Source organism: Rhipicephalus sanguineus, chromosome 1 (genome assembly GCF_013339695.2).
Source record: "Rhipicephalus sanguineus isolate Rsan-2018 chromosome 1, BIME_Rsan_1.4, whole genome shotgun sequence".
In the NCBI taxonomy this organism is placed as follows: domain Eukaryota; kingdom Metazoa; phylum Arthropoda; class Arachnida; order Ixodida; family Ixodidae; genus Rhipicephalus; species Rhipicephalus sanguineus.
Genome location: NC_051176.1, coordinates 68216790 through 68238284, shown reverse-complemented (window position 1 = coordinate 68238284; position 21495 = coordinate 68216790).

Sequence of the window (21495 nt, the reverse complement as noted above, 5' to 3'; positions counted from 1 at the left end):
TCACCGAGGTTTCACTGTATTCATGATTTGATAATGCTTGCCGAATGAGCCCCATCCCATCCTTATTCTTCTAGTTATTTCACTCTCATGGTTCGGCTCCGCGGTTACTACCTGTCCTAAGTAGACGTACTCCTTTAAAACTTCCAGTGTCTCGCCCCCTATCGCAAAGCGCTGTTCTCTGCCAAGATTGTTCCACAGTACTTTAGTTTTATGCATAATAATTTTCAGACCTACTCTTCTACTTTCCGTATCCAGATCAGTAATCATGAGCTGCAGTTCGTCTCCCGCGTTACTCATCAATGCAATGACATCAGCGAATTGCAGATTACCTCCCACATGAATACTCAAGGCACGCCCACATAATTATAGGCCTCCAACGCTCAAGTTTGCGCAGCGCCGTCCACCACCCCAGCGGAGAGAGGGGAAACCTCCGGTAGCTCGGACGGGTCGCTCTTGCTTGGTTTTCCCATTGCGCGCGCGGAGAACGTGCTCCCCGGGGTTTTTATCTCGCATTTTCGTACTCGAAAGCAGGCATGCAGTCGTGCTGCATTGTGAACTGTCACAAAAGTTTTAAAATGACGAACAGCCGTAAACTGCCCGTCAAGTTCTACCGTTTTCAATGCGAGGAGCAGAGGCGTCAAGAGTGGATTATGGCAGTTCGCCGCGATGCTTTTACGGTCTTGTCACCTCGAAGCAATTTTTGTCGTACACAGTGTTACGAAGTATTAACGAGGAGAAACGCGATGATCGTGCTCATTTGAGTTTGTGCGTTTGTGAAGTGCGTTTGTGAACCGAAGCTACAACAAATAGACAGCCGCTGTACGTTTCGAGATTGCGCGCTGGCTGTTTGTAATGTGACAGCAGCGGAGCATGTGGGCTTATTACACCACAGTTTAACGTACCGTGAGTACTAAGTGTTTAATTCAGCTGATTGCGGTACATTTCCCGTCGCGGCTCCCTGAAAACAGAATTAAGCTGCATGTTCGCACTGAGCGTTTTTATTGGCCTTGCACACGACACGCCGTGATTGCTTAGCAGGCTGAAGTGTTGCGCTGCTAAGATCGTGGTCATGGGGTCGATTCACGCATACGGCGGCTGCATTTCGATGGGAGCGAAATGCAGTAACACCGGCGTACTTAGATTTACGTACGCGTTAAAGAACCCCAGGTGGCCGAAATTAATCCGAAGTCCCCCACCACGGCTTGCCTCGTAATAATGTCATGCGTTCGGCACGTAATATAAAGCCTTGCACGCGCGTGAGCCGCGGGCAATGTACAGTTGCCGCTTTGGAAACGAGCTGAAAATAAAATCTCGGCATAATCATAAACATGCGCGATCCCAGTGGGTATTGTATATTATCAGGGGCGTAGCCAGAAATTTCTTTCGGGGGGGGGGGGGGGATCCAACCATACTTCATGTATGTTCGTGCGTGCGTTTGTACGTGTGCGTGTACATATACGCAAGCAAAATTGAAAATATTTGGGGAGGGTTTGAACCCCCCCCTTGGCTACGCCCCTGTTTAGTATGATGCTGGCCAAGCGAGCTGTCGAAACAACCAAAGCGACATTCGAATAAGCGAACACGGTGCGTGATGAGGCGTCGATATTATTTGAAATGAAACACGCCTCTGCAAGAAACATGCATGGTCGAAGTGGGCATGAAATATTTATTTTTTTGCGCGTATCATTATGCTGTCAAAGGGAGCTCTACAAAAATCCAAGGTGGCATTAAACTTGCGATCCGACGTTGTTGTCATCCGATGCAAACCTCGGCAAAAGTGAAACTCCCACGAAACTGAACACTGCGCATTGCGATGCAGCCAGTGACTCAACAGGGAAGATGTAAATTTATGCTCTGCACACTAAGCTCATAATAAATTTAAAGCCGCACGACAAACTTGGCATCCAAGCAATCGAAACGTTATCAATAGAAAACACACGCGAAAGCGTGCTGGATGTTTGCTGATAGCTCCGAGTAGACACGACTGCCGCAACGAATGTGCGTTTTACCGGTAACATAATTACAGAACTCGCGCAGTAACCTCCCTATTCATGTCAAAGAAAAGTGCCAGTTCAGCATCGGCACGCACGTAGCGCTCGCACAAACAGCATTGTCCTTGACGACCTGCTCGGTCCCGAAAAGGTGGTCGATCAACCGTCCTCCTCTGGTGAGATTCCCACCGTGAAAACGTTTTTTCTATCTCTGGGATCTTTCTAAACCTTCAGAGCAAGCGACACATGAAGCTGCACGTGCACGGCGAGCAGACAACAGCGCGTGCAGGGTGCGTGAACGTGCGGAGACAGCGCTGTCAAAAGGCAGATGCGGGGAGAGAAGCGACCGGTTTTTGCAAGAAAGGCGGTGAAACGCGTGCGACGCAGCGCCCCCTGGCCGAGCTTGGGAGGCCTATATATTGGTTTTTAAAATCGCTTTGGCCACGTGTAAATGTGTAAACAGTAGTAGAAATAACGCAGACAGTTAAAAGAATAAAGGAGAGGTCTTATTTTGGTAGCCCGTTGCAAAATACATACTACAGTGACCAGACCTAGAAAACACAGTACAGAGACCTATGTAATCTATGCAATGCAAAAGGGCAGCTAAGAAAGCAGTTATGGTAACAATCAAATTAGGATTTCATAAATTATTTGAATAAAGATAGTAAGAAGAAAGAAGTAGGGTATGCCAAGATATATTCTGTTAGGTAAATGTTTGCTCTATTAGATTTAGCCTCAATACCAGTGGTGATAAAGTTGTAAGAATGTTATTTGCATATAAGTTAATTCATGTAAGCCAAAGTTACATTAACGAGATCCTTCAAAGCACTGATATGTAAAAGCCACGAGACGCAAAGCAGCCTCATTCTTGCGAGCACCAGATTTCGTTACGAAGCAAACGCAAGAGAATCTTCAACAACGACACTATAGGAAAAATCAGAACTTGCGCGTAAGACATCGCATGTATTGGAGTACGCAGCGCAGGACAGTGGCTAAGAGCAAGTGTCATGGCATTGGCGCAACTAAAAAGGAAATAGAAATCGAGAAAACAAAAGATATGTGGGCTGGGCGTGGACGTCGGCGCGCCTGATTCTGTCGACGTCGCGCGAGCGCTGGCACGTGACTCGGCTCATCTGCGCTCACTGGTGGACTATGGCGGAAAGATTAAAATTACGTCACAGCCTTAGTTTTATTCAGATGGCTTAGTGGCGCCAGCTTGAGGAGCGGACTTTGGCCAGCGATTATTGTTGCACACGGTTGTGTTGCGATAGCAGTATCTTGTATCTTAAGATACACGATACATTATCCAATGTATCGGAAATACAGATACAGATACTCGTCTTGCGAGACGTATCGCGATACAGATACAAGATACCCAAGGAGTATCTAAGATAGTATCTAAGATACATGTATCTTCGATACTGCCCAGCACTGTCGGCGTTTTACCTCCCAAAACCACGATATGATTATGAGGGACGTCGTAGTGGAGGGCTCCGGAAATTATGACCATCTACTGTTCTTTAACGTGCGCCTAAATCTAAGTACACGGGTGCTCTGGCATTTTGTCCCCATAGAGATGAGAGGCCGCCGTGGTCGGGAATTGCACCCGCGTAGTGAAGCTTATAGTGAGTGCGGCATGTTATTTAAGCTTCCACGGGGGTCTCGATTAAACGATGCTAGCGTAACGCTGTCGACCCACTCCAGCATGTATATGACAGCGCTCCATGGCCAAAATATAGCCATAGATTGTCATTTTCTGAGTTGTCTCGGCTCAAAACATTTTTCGATGTAATGGGGATCCGGGGGGTATGCGGGCGGGGGCCGGAAGCCGTCACTTTGAAGTTTTAACACGCCCTCCACCACGATCCTGCAGTGCAATCGAGAAGGCCTTCGGGAGTGATCCACCCCTCCCTACATCTCTTGTTCATTAAAATTTAATGAGGAACACCGATCACGAAAAAGGAAACCAAAAAAAAGACACTTCAGCTTCCCTGACGGGAGCCTTGTTCACAATGAAAACGAGGACGTGAGTTGGGAATCGCAGTGAAAAACAGAGAAGTTATTGCAGCAAGTAGCTACAAATTGGGGTAAAAGCGAGGTGTAGAGACAGTAATGGAAAGTTTGAATGCGCAACATTCTTTCGTGAGTTCTTCAGCAATTTTGGTGGAAAAATCGTGTCTAAAACGCAAAAGGCGTGGTACCTTTCTTACAAGAATACATAAGGCCCCGTAGAAAACAAATAAGGTTGGGATGGGCAACTTGAATTTGGGAGTGAATGAACCTAATTTTGGCGTCGATATGGAGGTCAGCAACGTGTGGGCCAGCTTGCGGGAAAAAGGCGTCATTAGCCGAAGAACGTGCACGGGCATTGCGTCTCAGTGAGCGCTTTCTGGAACTCGTCGAACAACGTTCCCAAGCAGAAATCTTCCTCGCGGAAGCGCTGTCTGCACACGAGTGTTGTAGCCCATGGCTGTATATCATTTCTAAGTTTCACAATCCAAGCTTCACGCAGCTTCTTACCCTGCGGATACGTGTAAAGGCTGACACAGGGCTCCTTTGCGTACGTCCTGCACTGCGGCACCGAGTGCTGGCCTATACCATATAAGACGCCTTCAAAGACAGCGACTGCATATTGGAGTGATTTCAAATGTTGTCAAGCGGACAGCCGAAGCGGATAAACCCTTCGATTTAATCAGAATTACAGAGCAGGTGCCATTCTAAAATTTCGTTTTCAGCGCGCGTCGGTGCTTCCGAAGCAGACGACGCTAGAGTGTACCCTTGTAGTACACTCGACGATGGCGTGACGGGATCAGCGACAGCGTTTGATTACATAGAGGAAACAAAAAGATTACCATGCTAGTGTATATTGGCTTATTTTTATTATTAATTACAACCCGTTGTTACATCGGTGAAACATCACATCTGATACTCTGACTGCTTGCTCTATGGAATTTTCAAGTATTAGCTATGTTTTTTTTTCTCTTTTAGTCTAAAGTTACAGTGTTTGTCTTTAGCTTCATAAGTATTTAACTCAAAGATCCTGCCACCTGCTTCCTGGCCCATCCCCCTGTGTGGGTGAGATCCATCAGCAAGAGGTCATCATCATCACCATCTTTATGTCTCGCGAAGACAGTACTGCTCGTTGGGTTTCGGTTCCGGTGTTGCGCTTTTTCGCCTATTTGAAAATATTTTCCAATTTGCTGTGTATTTCCACTATCGGGCCCGTGACAGGGGCGTCTCAGGAACATTTAGAAGCACCATTACTTTGGCTCCCACAGTGCGAGGGATCTGCCGCAATTTTTTTTCCACCGATAACGAGCGCGCGTGTGCAAAGCCTAGACGACGATAAAGAAGGAACGCCAGCGCGTGCATGGAAGGCTTTGTCTGCCGAATGCAACGCCGTGACAACGTCCAACAGGAAGCCATTTTCGTTCAAGTCCAGGACGACCTGAACATTCCTCAAGGGGTCATGAAGCGAGAGAATGCCAAAGCCCGTCGTGCACAGCGGCCTCCAGGTCGACAGTCCCTTCATCACTGGGACTTCAGGCGAGAATCCATTCTGACTCATCTTACTGCGAGTGCTGGACGACTGAAGACGAACAACCGCTGCTGTTTCCCCCGCAAACGACGCCAGCTGCAAGGGGCTCGACATCATGGTGCACACCAAAGGGAGCTGCAGCCGCTGCTGGCAGCGCTACGAGCAGGACGACGCCGGCCGAGTGGCTGCACCAACGTCGCGCCTAGCGTCTACAGCAAAGTACACCTGCACGAGCACAGTGCCGATAGCGACCGGGACGTCGTGAGCGAGCGCAGTCAGAGGAAGACGACGACGTTCGGGCCACGTGACTTCCCAGACAGCTTTATCGGCGTCCTCACCGTGGTGAGCCGGGCGTGCCTTCCTACCGTGGCTGCCTCAAGCGTTCGAGGCCCCTGACGCGAAGATGCTGTGATGCCGCCATGGCTGCAGGGCCCAACAGTCTGCAGGACGACGATACCGCTGTCACGCCTCTGCGTCTGTTCGCTCAAGGACCGGCGCCTCCGCAGGCACAAGGAGTCGGTTGGGTGGAAAAACAGGGGTCCTTGGGGTGTTGGTGCTGCCGACTGGCAGCACCAACGCAACTAGCGTCTGACTTTAACATTTAGGATTATGTATTTGTTATTGTATTACTTAATTTTTCTGCACTTGTGTAATAGTATCTGTATACAAGCGAAATATAATGCCACATTGCGTCGAAATAGTGTCCTTTATACATGCCCCCGTGGTGGGTCGCATTCATAGGCGTATCTACCTGGGGGGCAAGGGAAGCGCTAGACCCCCCCCCCCTCTCCCTGTCGACAGTGGTCCCTGTCGGCTGCACAATGGGAAACGAACTGTGGCGAAGTTTTCCTTCAACACAGCAATCACGTCACTATATAAAGAAATTTGTCCTATGCTTCTGCTGTTAAAATTGTCTTCGCGTCTCACGACCAGACACTGTATAGGCTATCTGTGATGCAGCCCACCTAAGAGACGCTTTTCGCGCCTTGCGCTCCAGCAATTCTAAATGAGGCTACTGCCATAGGTCGGCAAACTTGCTCATGAATCGACTCACTCAGACTTACTCGGACTTTGATCTGGCCGCGAGTCTGAATGAGTCCTGGTGAGTAATCTTTTGGTGAGTTTGAGTCCGTGTGAGTCCGGTTGAAGAAAATTTAGTGAGTCTGAGTCCGAGTGAGTCAAGTTGAGGAAAATATTGATGAGAGTGAGTCCGAGTGAGCCCTTAGCGCAAGATATATTTCTTGAATGAGTCCGAGTGAGTTCCGCCTTTCGGTGCCGAATTATGGTCCTATCTACTCATCCTCAGCATTACTGTCAGCCTTATATCGGCTTACGTTTATACTCAAGTCTATTCACACATATCTCGGCACATTAGCATTTATGGGTCACCTCAATTTTGATCCGACGCGTGAGTAGTGGAAGGGGTGCCATGACCTCTCCTCGCAAACTGTTTCATGGGAAGTTCTTGATAAAAATATCTCGTGTGAGTCGCGTATTTCATAAAGTCAAAGTTTTTTATTTTGTTCTTTTCACGGCGCTCTGCATTATCTGCAAAAAGCCAGAGACACTCGAAAACATATTTCTGGATTTCAGAGACGCGTTCTTTCTTCAGGACCATCTGCAGTTGGCCTTGAAGACTTGCCCCTCACAGTGGATGGCCTAACGGACGGCCTACCATCATAAACGTAAGGGGTGAGCCCTACGTTATATTCATGGCATCAGTACTTCATCGTTTTTCGATGACGCGGATGACCGTGCGCGATGAAGATTTGAATACGGCTATAGGATATTTCATCTCTAGCGTGGGATACCTTATTAAAATGTACAAGGCGTAAAGTAACAAGTCTGAATGGTACCTCCGTTAGGAGAATTTAGTTGGGATTAAGCGTGTAAACACGCCGTGCTGAAAACCGCGAGACAGCCCATTTGTGTATGTCAAAAATAACTGGAAGGCTGACGTGCCTTCCCGTCGAGTCAGAGAAGTGGCGGCATAGGTGGAACCGCCCGACTGTCGCTTCTTTCTCAGAGGGATGCTGAACCGCCCTCCGTGCTTGCTGAAGAAAGCATATACAATAGAAAGCAGACGCTGCTATGAATAGATCAGCAAAATCTTGCAGTCGCGCGCGTTAAGGAGAGTTCACAAGTGCAGCGCGAGGTTGCCACTCTATCAAGCATTCTCTCTTCATACACAGTTAAAGTGGAAAGTTGGGCGTCACACATCAGATTGCTACTATTGACCGATAATGACATACACCATAGGTGGAGTTGGAATCAGATGCGCTCCTTGCCACAGGGTGCCGCACGTGCCGGGCGCCGCGATCTATAGTGTGGAAAAAAGAAAGAGTAGCAACACTAGCGCGAACCGAAATCACACCGGGAGGGAGCGATCGCGTTTCATGACGCGCGCATGACGTAGCTTCTTTTCCTTGTCTACCCCCTCCTCCCCTTCCTATGTAGCTTCCCGCGCACCTCGCCCTCTGCCCCCTATCTAGCTTCTCCTCTCTCTTTCTCCCCCCCCCCCCCGCCCCAAGTGACGCGGTTGTGGTGTCCTCGCCTGAGAGTCAGTTACTGTGTCACTTCCCCACTCTTCTATTTTTCCACACAAGAAAAAGCGCTTAAAGCGTGCACAAATTCCTGCAACTCCGCTCGTTCTTGACGGATTCGAAACACTTTTGGCGGCGATCTATTTGTGGGCAGTAAATTCCGATGCTGAGGTACATCGATGCTTACTTGGAAAAGTTTTCAGGACCCCTTTAATAACTTGCGCACCGTCTCCGTAAATACATGTCCGATATTCCTATTCGATTTGTTGGCTGATGCATCCGCATGTCAATGCTATCAGAGTCATTGGAGTGAACCTCTTACCTCTGGGCGGAACGTTTTGAGGCTAGGCCTTCATTCGATGACGCGCGGCAGCGGGGATGTCGAAGAAACATTGGTTGGCCCCAGAATTTGACGTTTTGTCAGCATTTAGTGTGGTCGATGGTGTCGCGGGGCACGCGTAATATTCGGCAAGAGTGGACCCCAGCCCAGCAGCGAACAGTGATCTATGACATCGGTAGGGTCGTCGTCTACATCATTCTATGTCGTCGTCTATAGTATATGTGTTGTGGCTTTTTTTCACGTATTTCCTATTTATGTCGTTGTAGTCCGCAAGGGTGGTCAAGTGGTTATGGCGCTCGACTTCCGACCCGAAGGTCGCGGAATCAAATCCAGGCCGCGGCGACCGCATTTTCGATGGAGGCGAAAATGCTTGAGGCCCGTGTAGTTAGGTGCTCGTTATAGAACTCCAGGTGGTTTTGAATTTCCGGAGTCTTCCACTACGGCGTCTCTCATAATCATATCGTGGTTTTGGGACGTAAAACCCCACATTATTATTGAGAGCACGCAAAAGCGTGCTAAGAGAAAAAAAGCTTCACAGGTCGCAGAAATGGCGAAGGGCTTGGCGCATCCAAGAAAATCGAGGTGACAAATGGGAACGACGAGAAGAAAGCCACGTTCGTCTCGTAGCGACGTTGTCGGATCTATCGCATCCTCGTGCGCATAGAAAATGGAGATTGCATGCATGTTTAGCACCAACGCACGACGAGGTCACGCAGTAGTTTATTTCTTCGTTGTTCCGCCACCTATTCCAGGCGCCTGATGAGTGATTGAGTGCAAGTGGCAAGACGACGCGAGGTACGTCGACGAAGTGGTCATTGTCCAAATCATAACAACAGGACTCGACATTGCGATTGTGCGATTGGTGGGGCTTTAGAAATCCAAACAAAGGAAACCATGTCTGTGCCTACTTTTTCAAACTGTACGATGGAAAGCGATCCTCATACTCTTCGAGGTCGTGCATACCTTACTGTATTCTATTAAAATGTCCCATTCTTGGTGAAGCATTTCTCGTGGTTTTGACTACGAAAACTTTACATGGCGCACTTTCCAGCAAGCAAATTAATATTAGTTGTTAGGTTTGCTGTCATGTACGACTAACAGCCATTACGGAAAATTCTTGCACAGGGAGTGCCGAAGGAGCCGACGTTTCGATAAGCGACCTTGCCTACTTCAAGATATCAACTGCCTACCTTAGCGAATGTATGTGTATGCTTCGTACCCTCTCTCCCAACCGCAAACTCGAGGAGGAGAGCGCATTTACCGAAGCGTTTCTCGTGGTACCAGAGGTCGTTAATCAGAATAATAGAATCTTTAAAAGACATGTTAGTGCAGCAAAAGCAAACCCTCCCTTCTACTACTGCCCACATAACTGCATGTTCTCATCCCAGATATATCAAACTCACGCATTTCAGATCAGCAGCCGAACACCGCAACCGCAAGCCCATTTAGTGCTTTGTTTAATACTAATAGGGTAGGCGCTAAGGCTAATGAAAGGATACACCAATTGTGGTATAAAACTAAGCAAGACAGAAACCCAGGGAATGATGGACCCGTTAGGTGACAATTGTCGAACAAGGATGTTCCTGGAATGTTGTGGAACAAGAAATGCCGCTATCGAATGGAAGGTCACGTACGGAAGGATGGAGTCCCACGTCTTGTGTTCGACGTCGACGTAAAGTACATTGCCAGCATGTCGGCGATGGTCTTTATTTAGACGCTCGGTGAGGCCGTTGGTCTGTGGGTGGTACGCGGTGGTCCGGCGGTGGCTTGTGTGGCTGTATTCCAAGATCGCCTGTGTTAGGTCAGCCACGCCGTACCTCTGTCGGTGATGAGAAATTCTGGGGCGCCGTGTCGAAGGACGATGCTCTCAACAAAGAACTTGGCTACCTCAGCGGCACTGCCTTTGGGCAGGGCTTTTGTTTCGGCGTAGCGGGTGAGGTAGTCGGTAGCCACGACGATCCATTTATTTCCGCAAGTCGACGTTGGGAACGACCCCAGGAGGTCCATCCCGATCTGCTGGAATGGTCACCGAGGAGGCTCGATCGGCTGAGGAAGCCTGCTTGGCCTTGTGGGCGGGGTCTTCCGTCGCTAACAGTCTCGCACGTCCTTACGTAGCGAGTGACGTCGCGGCAAGGCGCGGCAGTAGTATTTTCCTGTACTCGTGCGAGCGTGCGGGAGAGTCCGAGGTGTCCAGCCGTCGGGTCGTCGTGCAGGGCATGCAGATTTCTGGTCGCAGTCTCGAAGTACAACGATAATGTAGCTGGCTCAGGCCGGAGAGAAGTTCTTCTTTACGAGGACGTTGTTTTTTCAGAGGAAAATGATGCCAATCCTCGCCTGAATACTTTTGGTACACCGATGGTCCTGCCCTCCAGGTATTCCACTAAGACCCTTCAGTTCCGGGTCGGCTCGCTGTTGTTCGGCGAAGTCGTCGGCACTTATGGCTGCCAAGAAGCTGTCATCATCCTGGTCGTCGGGCGGTGGTGGGTCGACGGGGGCACGAGACAAGCAGTCGGCGTCGGAGTGTTTCCTTCCGGACTTGTACACGACAGTAATGTCAAATTCTTGAAGTCTTAGGCTCCATCGTGCCAGGCGACCTGAAGGGTCCTTCAAGTTAGCTAGCCAACACAAGGCGTGATGGTCGCTCACAACTTTGAAGGGCCTGAGGGTAGGGGCGAAACTTTGACGTAGCCCAGATGATGGCGAGGCACTCCTTTTCTGTTGTGGAATAGTTGACCTCTGCTTTAGACAGCGACCGGCTAGCATAACAGATAACCCTTTCCAGTCACCCGTCCGCTGCACAAGGACGGCGCTGAGTCCTACGCTGCTTGCGTCGGTGTGAATCTCCGTATCAGCGTATTCATCAAAATGCGCAAGTATCGGAGGCGTCTGCAGGCGTCGTTTCAGTTCATGAAATGCTTCCACTTGCGCTGTTTGCCACCTGAATTCGACGGTCGGTCTTCGTGAGCTGCGTTAGTGGTTCGGCGATCCGTGAAAAGTATTTGACAAAGCGTCTGTAATAGGCGCACAAGCCGAGAAATCGACGCAAGGCCTTCTTGTCAGTGGGTGGCGGGAAGCGACGATGGCAGCCGCTTTCTGCGGGTCTGGGCGCACTCCAGTCTTGCTGATCACGTGACCGAGAAACAAGAGCTCCTCGTACGCAAAGCGGCACTTTTCTGGCTTCAGGGTAAGCCCGGAGTTCTTGATTGCTTGAAGTACGGATTCAAGGCGCTGGATGGTGCTCCTCGAAGTTCGAGGAAAACACAACGAGGTTTCCAAATAAACAAGGCAAGTTTGCCACTTTAAGCCAGCTAATACTGTATCCCTGACTCGTTGGAAATTCGCAGTGCCGAGCAAAAGGACCGAAGGGCATGACCTTGAACTCGAACAGGCGTCCGGTGCTATGAAGGCAGTCTTTTCTCGGTGTTTCTCGTCGACTTCGATTTGCCAGTAGCCGTTCTTGAGGTCCATCGAAGAAAAGTACTTCACGTTGTGGAGTAGATCTAGGGCGTCGTCCATATGTGAGAGAGGGTACATGTCCTTTTTCGTAATTTTGTTCAGGTGACGATAATCGACGCAGAAACGTAGGGTCCCATGCTTCTTCCTCACTAACACCACATGTGACGCCCACGGACTCTTGTACGGCTGGATGATGTCGTCGCGTAGCATTTCATCGACTTTGTTTTTTAACGGCTTCCTGTTCCCGCGTCGAAACCCGGTAGGGACTCTGACGGTGTGATCGAGCATTTTCTTCTGTTATAATGCGGTGCCTAGCAAGGGGCGTTTGTCGGACCCGCGATGGCGGACGAGAAACAGTCCTTGTATTCCTGCAGAAGGCGTCGAAGCTGTTGCTGTTGGCGAACGGGAAGACTTGAGTTTACGTTGAAGGGTAACTCGGGTCGTCGTCATAGCTTCGTCAGAATCTGAAAAGGCATATGCATCGCTGACGGCCAAGATTTCTTCGATGTATGCAATTGTCGTGCCCCTGCTCAGGTGTCTATTCCTTGCTGAAGTTCGTTAGCATCACGCTTCCTTTTCCTTCATGCAACCGAGCAATGCCCCTTGCGACGCAAATGTCACGGTCTAGCAGCAAACGCTGATCGCTCTCGATGACACCTTCGATGTCTTCAGCTTTTTCGGTGCTGACGGAAATTATGATGCTGGGGCGAGGCGGGATGGTGACTTGATCCTCGAGCACGTTCAGGGCATGTTGACATGGATTCGTATACGGCGGTGTCGTTTTGTCCGACGATAGGGTTATCGATTTGGTTCTTAAGTCGATGACGGCACCGTGATGGTTTAAGAAGTCCATGCCAAGTATGACGTCCTGGAGCAGTGTTGCAAGATTACGAAACTCGCAGGATACGTGCGATTATTGATTGTGACTCTTGCTGTGCAGACTCCAGACGGCATTATTAGATGGCCTCCAGCGGTAAGGATTTCGGGGCCTTCCCAAGCAGTCTTAACTTTCTTCAACTTCGTGGCAAAAGGCCCATTGATGATGCAATAGTCGGCTCCAGTATCGACGAGAGCGCTGACGTTGTGGCCGTCGATGAGAGCGTCGAGGTCGCTAATTCGTCGTCTTGCGTTGCGGTGGGGTCGCGGCGTCGGGTCACGGCTGCGTCGGTTTGTTCCGCTGCTTCGACGTTGCGTCGTCAGGTCTTCTTCGGGCCGTGAAGTTTCGACGTCAGGGCTTCGTTCGGCTTGCGGCGTGTTCTTTAGATTTCGTTACGGCGTTGTCGTCGGCGGCGGAGGATCTTCGGTAGTTCGTCGTACAGCAAGCGCACCTCCATCGATTGCTGCCCTTAGTTTTCCGAGTACCGGCTAGGCGACCGACCCCGGTTTGGGCTAGTGTACTGCCGGCGGTGCGGTGACATGTAGTGGCCGGGCGACGGCGAGCGGGAAGGTCGTCGTTCTTGCCACTTTGTTCCGGTGAGGTAGTCGCCGATGTCACGAGGCCGTTGCCTGGCTCTGGCGCGGCGCGTTGATGGCGGATCCGCGTAGCCCAATCTGTCGGTACTGGCAGCGGCGGTACATGTGGCCGGCGTCCCCCGCAGTGGTAGCAGAGCGGGCGGTTTGTCAGGGGCGCGCCATACGTCGGTCTTCCTCGGCGCGGATCGCTGGCCGGCTGGCGGGCGGTATGACATCGGTGGTGGCGGCGGTGGTGCCTGGCGGCGGAACTGCTGGGGTGGCGCGGCGTCTTGACGTGGGCGAGGAGGGGGGTCGTTGCGTCGGGCTGCAGCAGCATAGCTCATGGCTTGCAGCTGCGGCGATGCCGGCTGGGGAACACCCAGTGACTATGTGATTTCCTCGCGTACAACGTCAGCAATCGACGTAACTTCGGGCTGTGCAAACGGCGGAAGCTTTCGCAGTTCCTCTCGCACGATGCTCGGATCGTTTCGCGGAAGTCGTCGGAGCCGAGGCCATGAACAGCTGCGCTGTCTTGAAATGCCCGGTGATTGTACTGATGGGTGCGCATCTCGAGCGTCTTCTCGATGGTCGTTGCTTCCGAGACGAATTCTTGAACTGTCGATGGGGGGTTCCGCATCAGCCCGGCGAAGAGCTCCTGTTTGACCCCTCGTATAAGAAAGCGGACCTTCTTATCCTCGGGCATGACAGGGTCTGCATGACGGAACAGCCTTGTCATCTCTTCCATGAAGAGCGCCACGTTTCATTCGGCATCTGCACACGGGTCTCGAGCAGAGCCTCAGCACTCTCTTTCCTGACGACGCTGGTGAATGTCGCAAGGAACCTGGTGCGAAAGATGTCCCACGTTGTCAGGCTTCGCTCTTGGTTCTCGAACCAGGTCCGAGCGGCGTCTTCCAAAGCGAATAGACATGCCGTAGCTTGTCTTCGCTGGTCCAGGCATTGAAAATCGCGACTCGGTCGTAGGCTTCGAGCCAGCTTTCCGGGTCTTCGAACGACGATCCGCGGAAGGTTGGCCGCTCCTTGGGCGTCCGAGAAGGATCGGTGCGGGAGGCACAGCGTCTGTCATCGTCGTTGTGGTCGAGGTCAGGGTCTTTGGTTGCCGGATCTTTTCAGGTAGAGGCCCGTGCTCTGGCGGTAGGCCTTGTTGCCTGCGGCTTGCTCGCTGCTCGGCCTTGGCGTCGACGTCTTCTTTGCGACTCGGGCTTGGTTCACGGCTTGACGGGGGCGTCCGGAACATGGACGAACAGCACCTCCACCAGATGTCACGGGGTCGTGACGTCGACGAAGACAGCAGTCAGCACGTCCGAGATGAAACTGTTTATTTGGCCGAACTTGTGGCCGGGAAACTGAAAGTCAAACTACGGCAATACACTGATAGCGGCGAACAGAGCGTCGACCATCGATCAACTGACAAGCGGTGAAGCGCGTTGGCATTTATGCATGCGCCGTAGAATATTCCAGCGTTATCGCTGGTTGTCGCGCAATCTCTAGAACAAGCTCGAGTGTTCGCGTGTTGCGCGCAATCTTAACAAAATGATCTACAATCATCGCGAAGCTTCTCAAACAATGAGGCGCGGTTTGCGCTGAGCGTTGCTGACAGTTTTTCTGGGCGAAAACCGAATACAGCAAAAGTAATAATAAGAAACGCACGTGGCAATATGCATTGATCCTACAATACGCATTGATCCTGCAAAATGCATAGATGAATTGACTGAATATGCATTGATCATCAATATTGGCACGCGTGCTTTATCTCCTTCACTGTGACCGAGTTTCAATCTCACCTGGCTTCAAGTTCTGCACTTGCTATCTCTCGGTGCAAGCTGCGCCTGATTGCACCGGAATTACCGGATTCTTCTCGAATGTTGTCGGTTGTTCTGATGAGATTGCTTGCTCGAGGTGAATGACGGAGTACAGTCTCCAATAAGTCGAATCACCAGCTGTTGCGTTAGAATCTATCATAACTAATATAGGTGTAGATGAAGCATTAGATGCGCAGGTCAGATTTTAGCGACTGTGCTCGCAGCTATCATTGAACTGGTAATGTTACTCTCTTAGCTGGGCACAAGCTAGCTTAATGAAGATTTAATATGAAGATTTAAATCACTATTTGACGCATTGGTCGCCCAAGTCGTCACGGTCACAACGATGTGACAATATATTGAAATGGTCCACGCAATTACCAATTTTCAGTTGCCGCATGAAGTCGAGGGGCAGAACTTTTGGAGCAACACCTCCGTGGGATAATCATGGATGCCTCAAGAGAGAGAGAGAGAGAGAGAGAATAACATTGTTAATTGTCTAGGATGAGGTTGGGGGAGGGTGAACGTTGGGTGTTCCTGCACACTCAGCCATCTGCCAGGGGGAGCCTCTGCACCTTGTCGACGGCCTTGGTCTGAGTTTCGGCGTCACAAGTTTCTGAAGTAGCCTTATCGCATCGGAATTATTTTGGTATGAACTTCTGCGTAATTATTCGGGACAACATGAGTGGTGTCGTTGCATGGAAGCAAAATATAAAATTAATGAAGTAGTTGTGTTGCGAGTTATTTATTTTATTTATTTATTGAATACTGCAGACCAAGAACTGGTCCAAGCAGGACAGGTACAAGAGGCAGGATATAATCAAAAACACATGTGATAACATATGAATATATCACGAGAAATGGAATCGAAACACCTACTAACAGAACGCATAAAAGATAACATGGCAAAAGAATTACATTAAATGGATACATAACACAAACTAACAGTGCATGTTTTAGCTCTAAGCAACAGAAATTGGCTAAGATCAGTTAGGCAGTTCCACTCTGATACAGTACGCGGAAAAAAGGAAAACTGAAACGCGTTAGTTTTAGCAAAATACGGGGTTAAAGGAGTCCTGACACAAAAATTTTCGCCCCGCGTTTTTTTGCTGCAGTGTGTTGCTGGGGCCTGTTAATCATAACACGGCACATCGTTCGCTGCAGCGCGCGACAGATAATTAATTACAAGCTCCTCATTACCGACACAGACTAGTTTCGGTTTGACAGAGCTCCAAAAACGGCAAGCCGCCGCGTGCAACTATCACCACCTAGCGAGTGAAACGCTCGGTCACGTGAGCACACAGAACGGTGGCGCATTTCCGCGCGGTCTGTTGTCGTCGGGCTCATCGTCGTCTGATGGCGACGATTTTCTTGCGGCGGGGATCGAAGGAATTTTCGACGTGGCGAATCACTTCAGGTTTGACCCGCTGGCGAGGAGCGATTCGTCGGGAAGCCCGTCAAAACAGAAATGGCGGCTACGACGTCATCGTAACTTGTACCGGCTGCAACGCTTACGTAGGGGAAGTAGGGGGGTCACCTCGGGTCACCTCCGAGGGTGTCAATGCACTAGGTGCGGCCTATAATGCTGGATCGCGCTCGCGAATTTCAAAATTCATATAAAATACCTTCCAAGCTTTATTCGCTGTCGATATTTTGCAGATGGTACACGCACGTACACGGGAATCGATCCAGCAGGCTATCTCGCCGCGAAATTTTGTGTCAGTACCCCTTTAAAGATGGGCGTGATGATGGCGTGTATACCTACTGGACAGAGGAGATACATATGCATATGGGTCAAGGGCTAACTTATGATTAACAAGAAGATAAAGAAAGTTAAGCCGGTTTCTTTTTCGCCGTAATTCAAGTGTTTCGATGTTGTTAGCAGTCATGAGTTCAGTCGGTGAGTCCGTCATTTTAAACTTAGAATAAGCAAACCTAACAGCTTTTTTTGTACTGCTTCCAGTTTTCTAATGTTACATTTAGTAAAGGGGTCCCACACAACACAACAGTATTCTAGTTTTGGTCTTATGTATGTAAAGCAACTAAGTAGTTTTCTGTTAGAAGGAGAATTTCTAAGTTTATGTTTCAGGAAAGACAGCTTACGGAAGGCAGCAGAACATACTTTGTCTATGTGTAAGTTCCAAGATAGTGTGCGCATGGCATCTGCCCAAAATTTAGTGTATCTTGCTTTACGATTGCAGTGCATCGAGCGTCCTTGACCTCATGTTCACCTCTATACTCGGTGTTTAGAGCGTGTTTGTTATAACTGAACAGCATAGCGACTGTTCTAGAATTATGACACCACTGAACTTTATGAAAAACGAACCTTTCGTGTATCAACAGCTGTACGAAAGAGTGCTTAGGCGTCTGTTTGCTTCTATGTTTGTGGCTCAAGGCTCCGCGCTAAACACTGCAACAATGTTTTACTAAAGAAGCCATATATTGAAGCTGGCTAAATGCATACAAATTAACATTCATTTCTCGGTAACATCTGATTACCTGCTGCAATGCCTGTCGCACACGTTGCTTAATTTAGTAGTACCGCGCCTTCTTGCTGCGGTTGTGTGGTCAGATTCAAGCGGGTGCAAAATAAAACATGTACAATCGTTATTGTTGTTATGAGTATCATCGCGTCGCTGACGACTCTGGCTCAATGTTTATATGGCCACCATTGATATCTTTTTAGTAGAAGTCCCTTAAGCTCAGTTCCCCTTGGCCTGAACTTTCGGCGTGGCATGTTTCTGAGGTGGGTGACCTCGTTTTCCGTTGGCTTCCGTTTTGGCTATGATTAGTGTTAGCTCCATTGAACCGGCCGCTCTCATGACGCGAATAAAATAAGGAGGTTTTAGTTTCATGACCTTGACTTCGAACGAAGTTTCGGGATTAATCTCTTCTGTGGCTAAGATATTACTTCGTTTTGCAGTACAGAGGATTTCCAAAACTCAACGCCGGCACCATAGGTCAAGAGAATCTAGTGGTTTTCTTAAATATTCTTGCAAGGTACGATCTAACCCATTCAGCACTTAAGGAAAAACCAGGGCGATAACAAGGTGAATTTTAGTTTTTAGGCTAACATCTTTGTATTCTAATTTCTTTTATAGAGGTGCCATCTCTGTATATTCCAAATATACAAGAAATCATAATGATCTAGAACCCCTGAGACGTCGTTGTTTCTCAGAATCATCTGTTTTTTTTTTGCATCTCATAACTTTAGTCTATTTATGCTTAGAAAGGGACCAATGTTCTGGCTTTCATCAAGGGTTTCAATTTCTTTACGCATCCTACTACTAATGGAGTGTCATGTAAATATCATAAGTTTCTGGCATCTTTGCCCTTATATATTCTTTATAAATCGCTATACGTACAAGGATAGTGGAATCAACGCATTTGCGAAATACCGTTGCACGACACGTGAACTACTGTACAAAGGTGAAGAGCTCTCTCTGGGAAAAGTGGGACTTTATGCATGCATCCTTATAAGTGGTGAAGTGGCTGTTAGAATACGTACTAGAAGTGGTGAATTGAAAAAAAAAGTTACAGTTGCACCGCAAGGGTGATCCAATGAATGCGACAGCAACAAATTGGAATATCACGCTATGAACGGCAAGCAGCTCGCAACTTGCAGCGCACTCGTCAAGCTCAAAGGTTACGTGAAGAACGTAGACAGGATGAGGGCGAACTAACAACTGTCACAGTTGTGATTTCTTTGTGTCTGAGCAGCACCCTGCAAGTGCCGATTATACACAACCGACTGCCCCGACTTTGGTTCTTCTAGCTAGCAGCTCACTACTTTCGTAAATGCGGTCGCTGCAGCGAGCGATGTGACCTTCCTGCGCTCTGCAACTTCAACGCAAACTTTGTGGTGAAAGAACAAGACGTACAAGTCACCCCCCTGACGAGATAAGCGCGCGCGAACGGGCGACCACGCCCTGTAGGGTGGTACAGGCAGGAGGCGTGCGCGTCGCAACTTCGGTGAAAATCGAGCTTGGCGACTATCTTTAAAGCGCGCCCTTTGCGCCGTCTCGCTGGTGATGAAGAAAAAACGCTGAAGCGCCTCCGAGCTCAGCGTACAATCAGCGGTAAATGGTGTATAAAAATAGCTTGTCGTTAGGAAGGGGAAGGAAGTATGCCCCGTGGCCGAGTCGTCTAACGCCGCGCGATGCGGAGTGAGGGGTCGCCCGTTCGAATCCTCGATCGCGTGTTTCGGAAAATACTTTTAACACGAAAGTGTTTTATGCCGGGGTCCACCAAGGCTTCAGTGACGTATTTCCATCACGGAAATGACATTGAAAAAATATACACAATCAGATGGCTCAGAAAAAACAGTACCAGCAACGGGCATCGAACCCACGGCCGCTCGGTCCGCAACAACAGATGCCGGGCACGCTATCCACTGCGCCATGGTCACAGATTCCGTACGCCTTACGAACGCGCCTTTTATATCTCCCACTCTCCCGGTCGGCTGGGTGGTGGTGACTTCTGGGGGCGGCAAGGTAAAGTAATTCGTCATTGCTGTGGCCTCCACGACTAGCACCTGCAACGCGTTACGCGTCTGTCCTATTCGGCGCGTTTTCAATAGAAGTTGAATTTAGTCAATGCCTTAACATACCTCAAGGTGGCGACCTTTGCCCAAGCGTCGTAAAAGCGTCGGCCTCGCTCAGCATCACGCTAATACAAACCAAAATTGCTCTGCGACGCGCGCCTGCCTCACCTAGCTGTAACACCGCGTTCCATGCTCACGCGCTCGCCCCGAGAAAAATCGCGGCCGGGCTACCGGGGTGGCAGGACCCGCTTTGCGTTTCCCTCTAGTTCTGCCATGGTTTTCAATCACATTTTACCATGCCGCGGGATGGCGACCAAGTTCTGCGTCCAGTATGCGACGCTCTTCTGGCTATCACACCTCGTTCTCTGATTACGCTTTCACCGTTAACTACTACAACTCCCGCAAGGGTTTGTTTAATCATTTAACATGGACGTTAGTCGTCGGGATGGAGATGTACCACCAATCATCAAAGTGGGTGCATACACGTTAAAAGGCGCCATTAGCGGCCAGACATCAATATACATTGTGCAAACCCTCTTATATCAATATACAGTAAGCATTCAGTTACTTCTGTAAGGGCGCGCTTTACTTTCGTGTTATTCCGATTCCTATGACAGAGGTATCAACCGTGTTTTTCTGTATTATTTTTCTGGTGGCATATATATATATATATATATATATATATATATATCGGAAAGAAGTGTTAATTTCAAGGGCTCGTTTTCTTTGTTATACACAATATTAATGAGAACTAACAGGCAATAATGCCAAGGAGAGTATAGGGGATGTTTTTAGTAGTAAATGTAAGGTAATTGTGAAGAAAGAAAAGTGGATGAAAGATAGCTTGCCGCGGGCAGGGACCGAACACTCAAATGCATATACGGGTCATGACGGCGATGGCACAAACCAGACGAGTGTGTCCATATAATTTCTATCGCAATAAAAATGCAACAGGGTTACACAGACAAGACCGATCTCACGGTTCTTCGGTGAGTGAGCATTTATCCATCATGACGAGAGGAATAATCTTCGCGCTTCTCACGAGGCAGCTTTACTGACAACGAAAATATAACAGATGCCTCTGTAATGAACGCGTTTCCTTTTTTACTTGCCGACATTCATTCCTCGAGATCCCCTAACGTGTCTATGATGTAAACTTCGACGGCTGGACTCCTTGGTTTTCCCGTCCACTTTATTGAGTATTTCTGTGTGCGTGATCCTGGGAGTATTGGCCAGCGGCAGAAATACCCAATACACAAAAAATACCCAATAAAATGGACGGGAAAACGACCGCCGCTGTAGCTCAATTGGTGGAGCATCCTACGCGTCATCCGAAAGTTGTAGGTTCGGTGCCTGCCGTGAGTAAGTTGTTTTTTTCATTCAGTTTAATTCCTTTACATTTATGCCATTATTAATACATTTCCATTGAAAACTACAATGTCCCCCTACGGCTCCCTTGGCTTCATTGTATATTGGTTTAATTAAGTTGTGTCTAATAACAAAGAAGCGAGCCCTTGACCCATTCCCTATTTCTACCACACATGCTGTCTAATATTCCACTAGCATGTTAATACTTTAGAGTCAGATGTGCCTTTAATGCAGTACTGCAGTCGATACAACCAGGTTACATTAACATGTTAGCCGAAGCGAGGAGGCTTGCCGGTCGCTTTAGATTATACTGGTTCGAAAAATGGAAGGACTCATTGTTTCAGATGTGCGTCTGTAGATTTTTAAAACCCTTTTTCTTGCGTGTATAAGCTCGCGACATGAACAGTAGCCCACTACTAGCTTTTCTGCCGCATATCCGCGCTC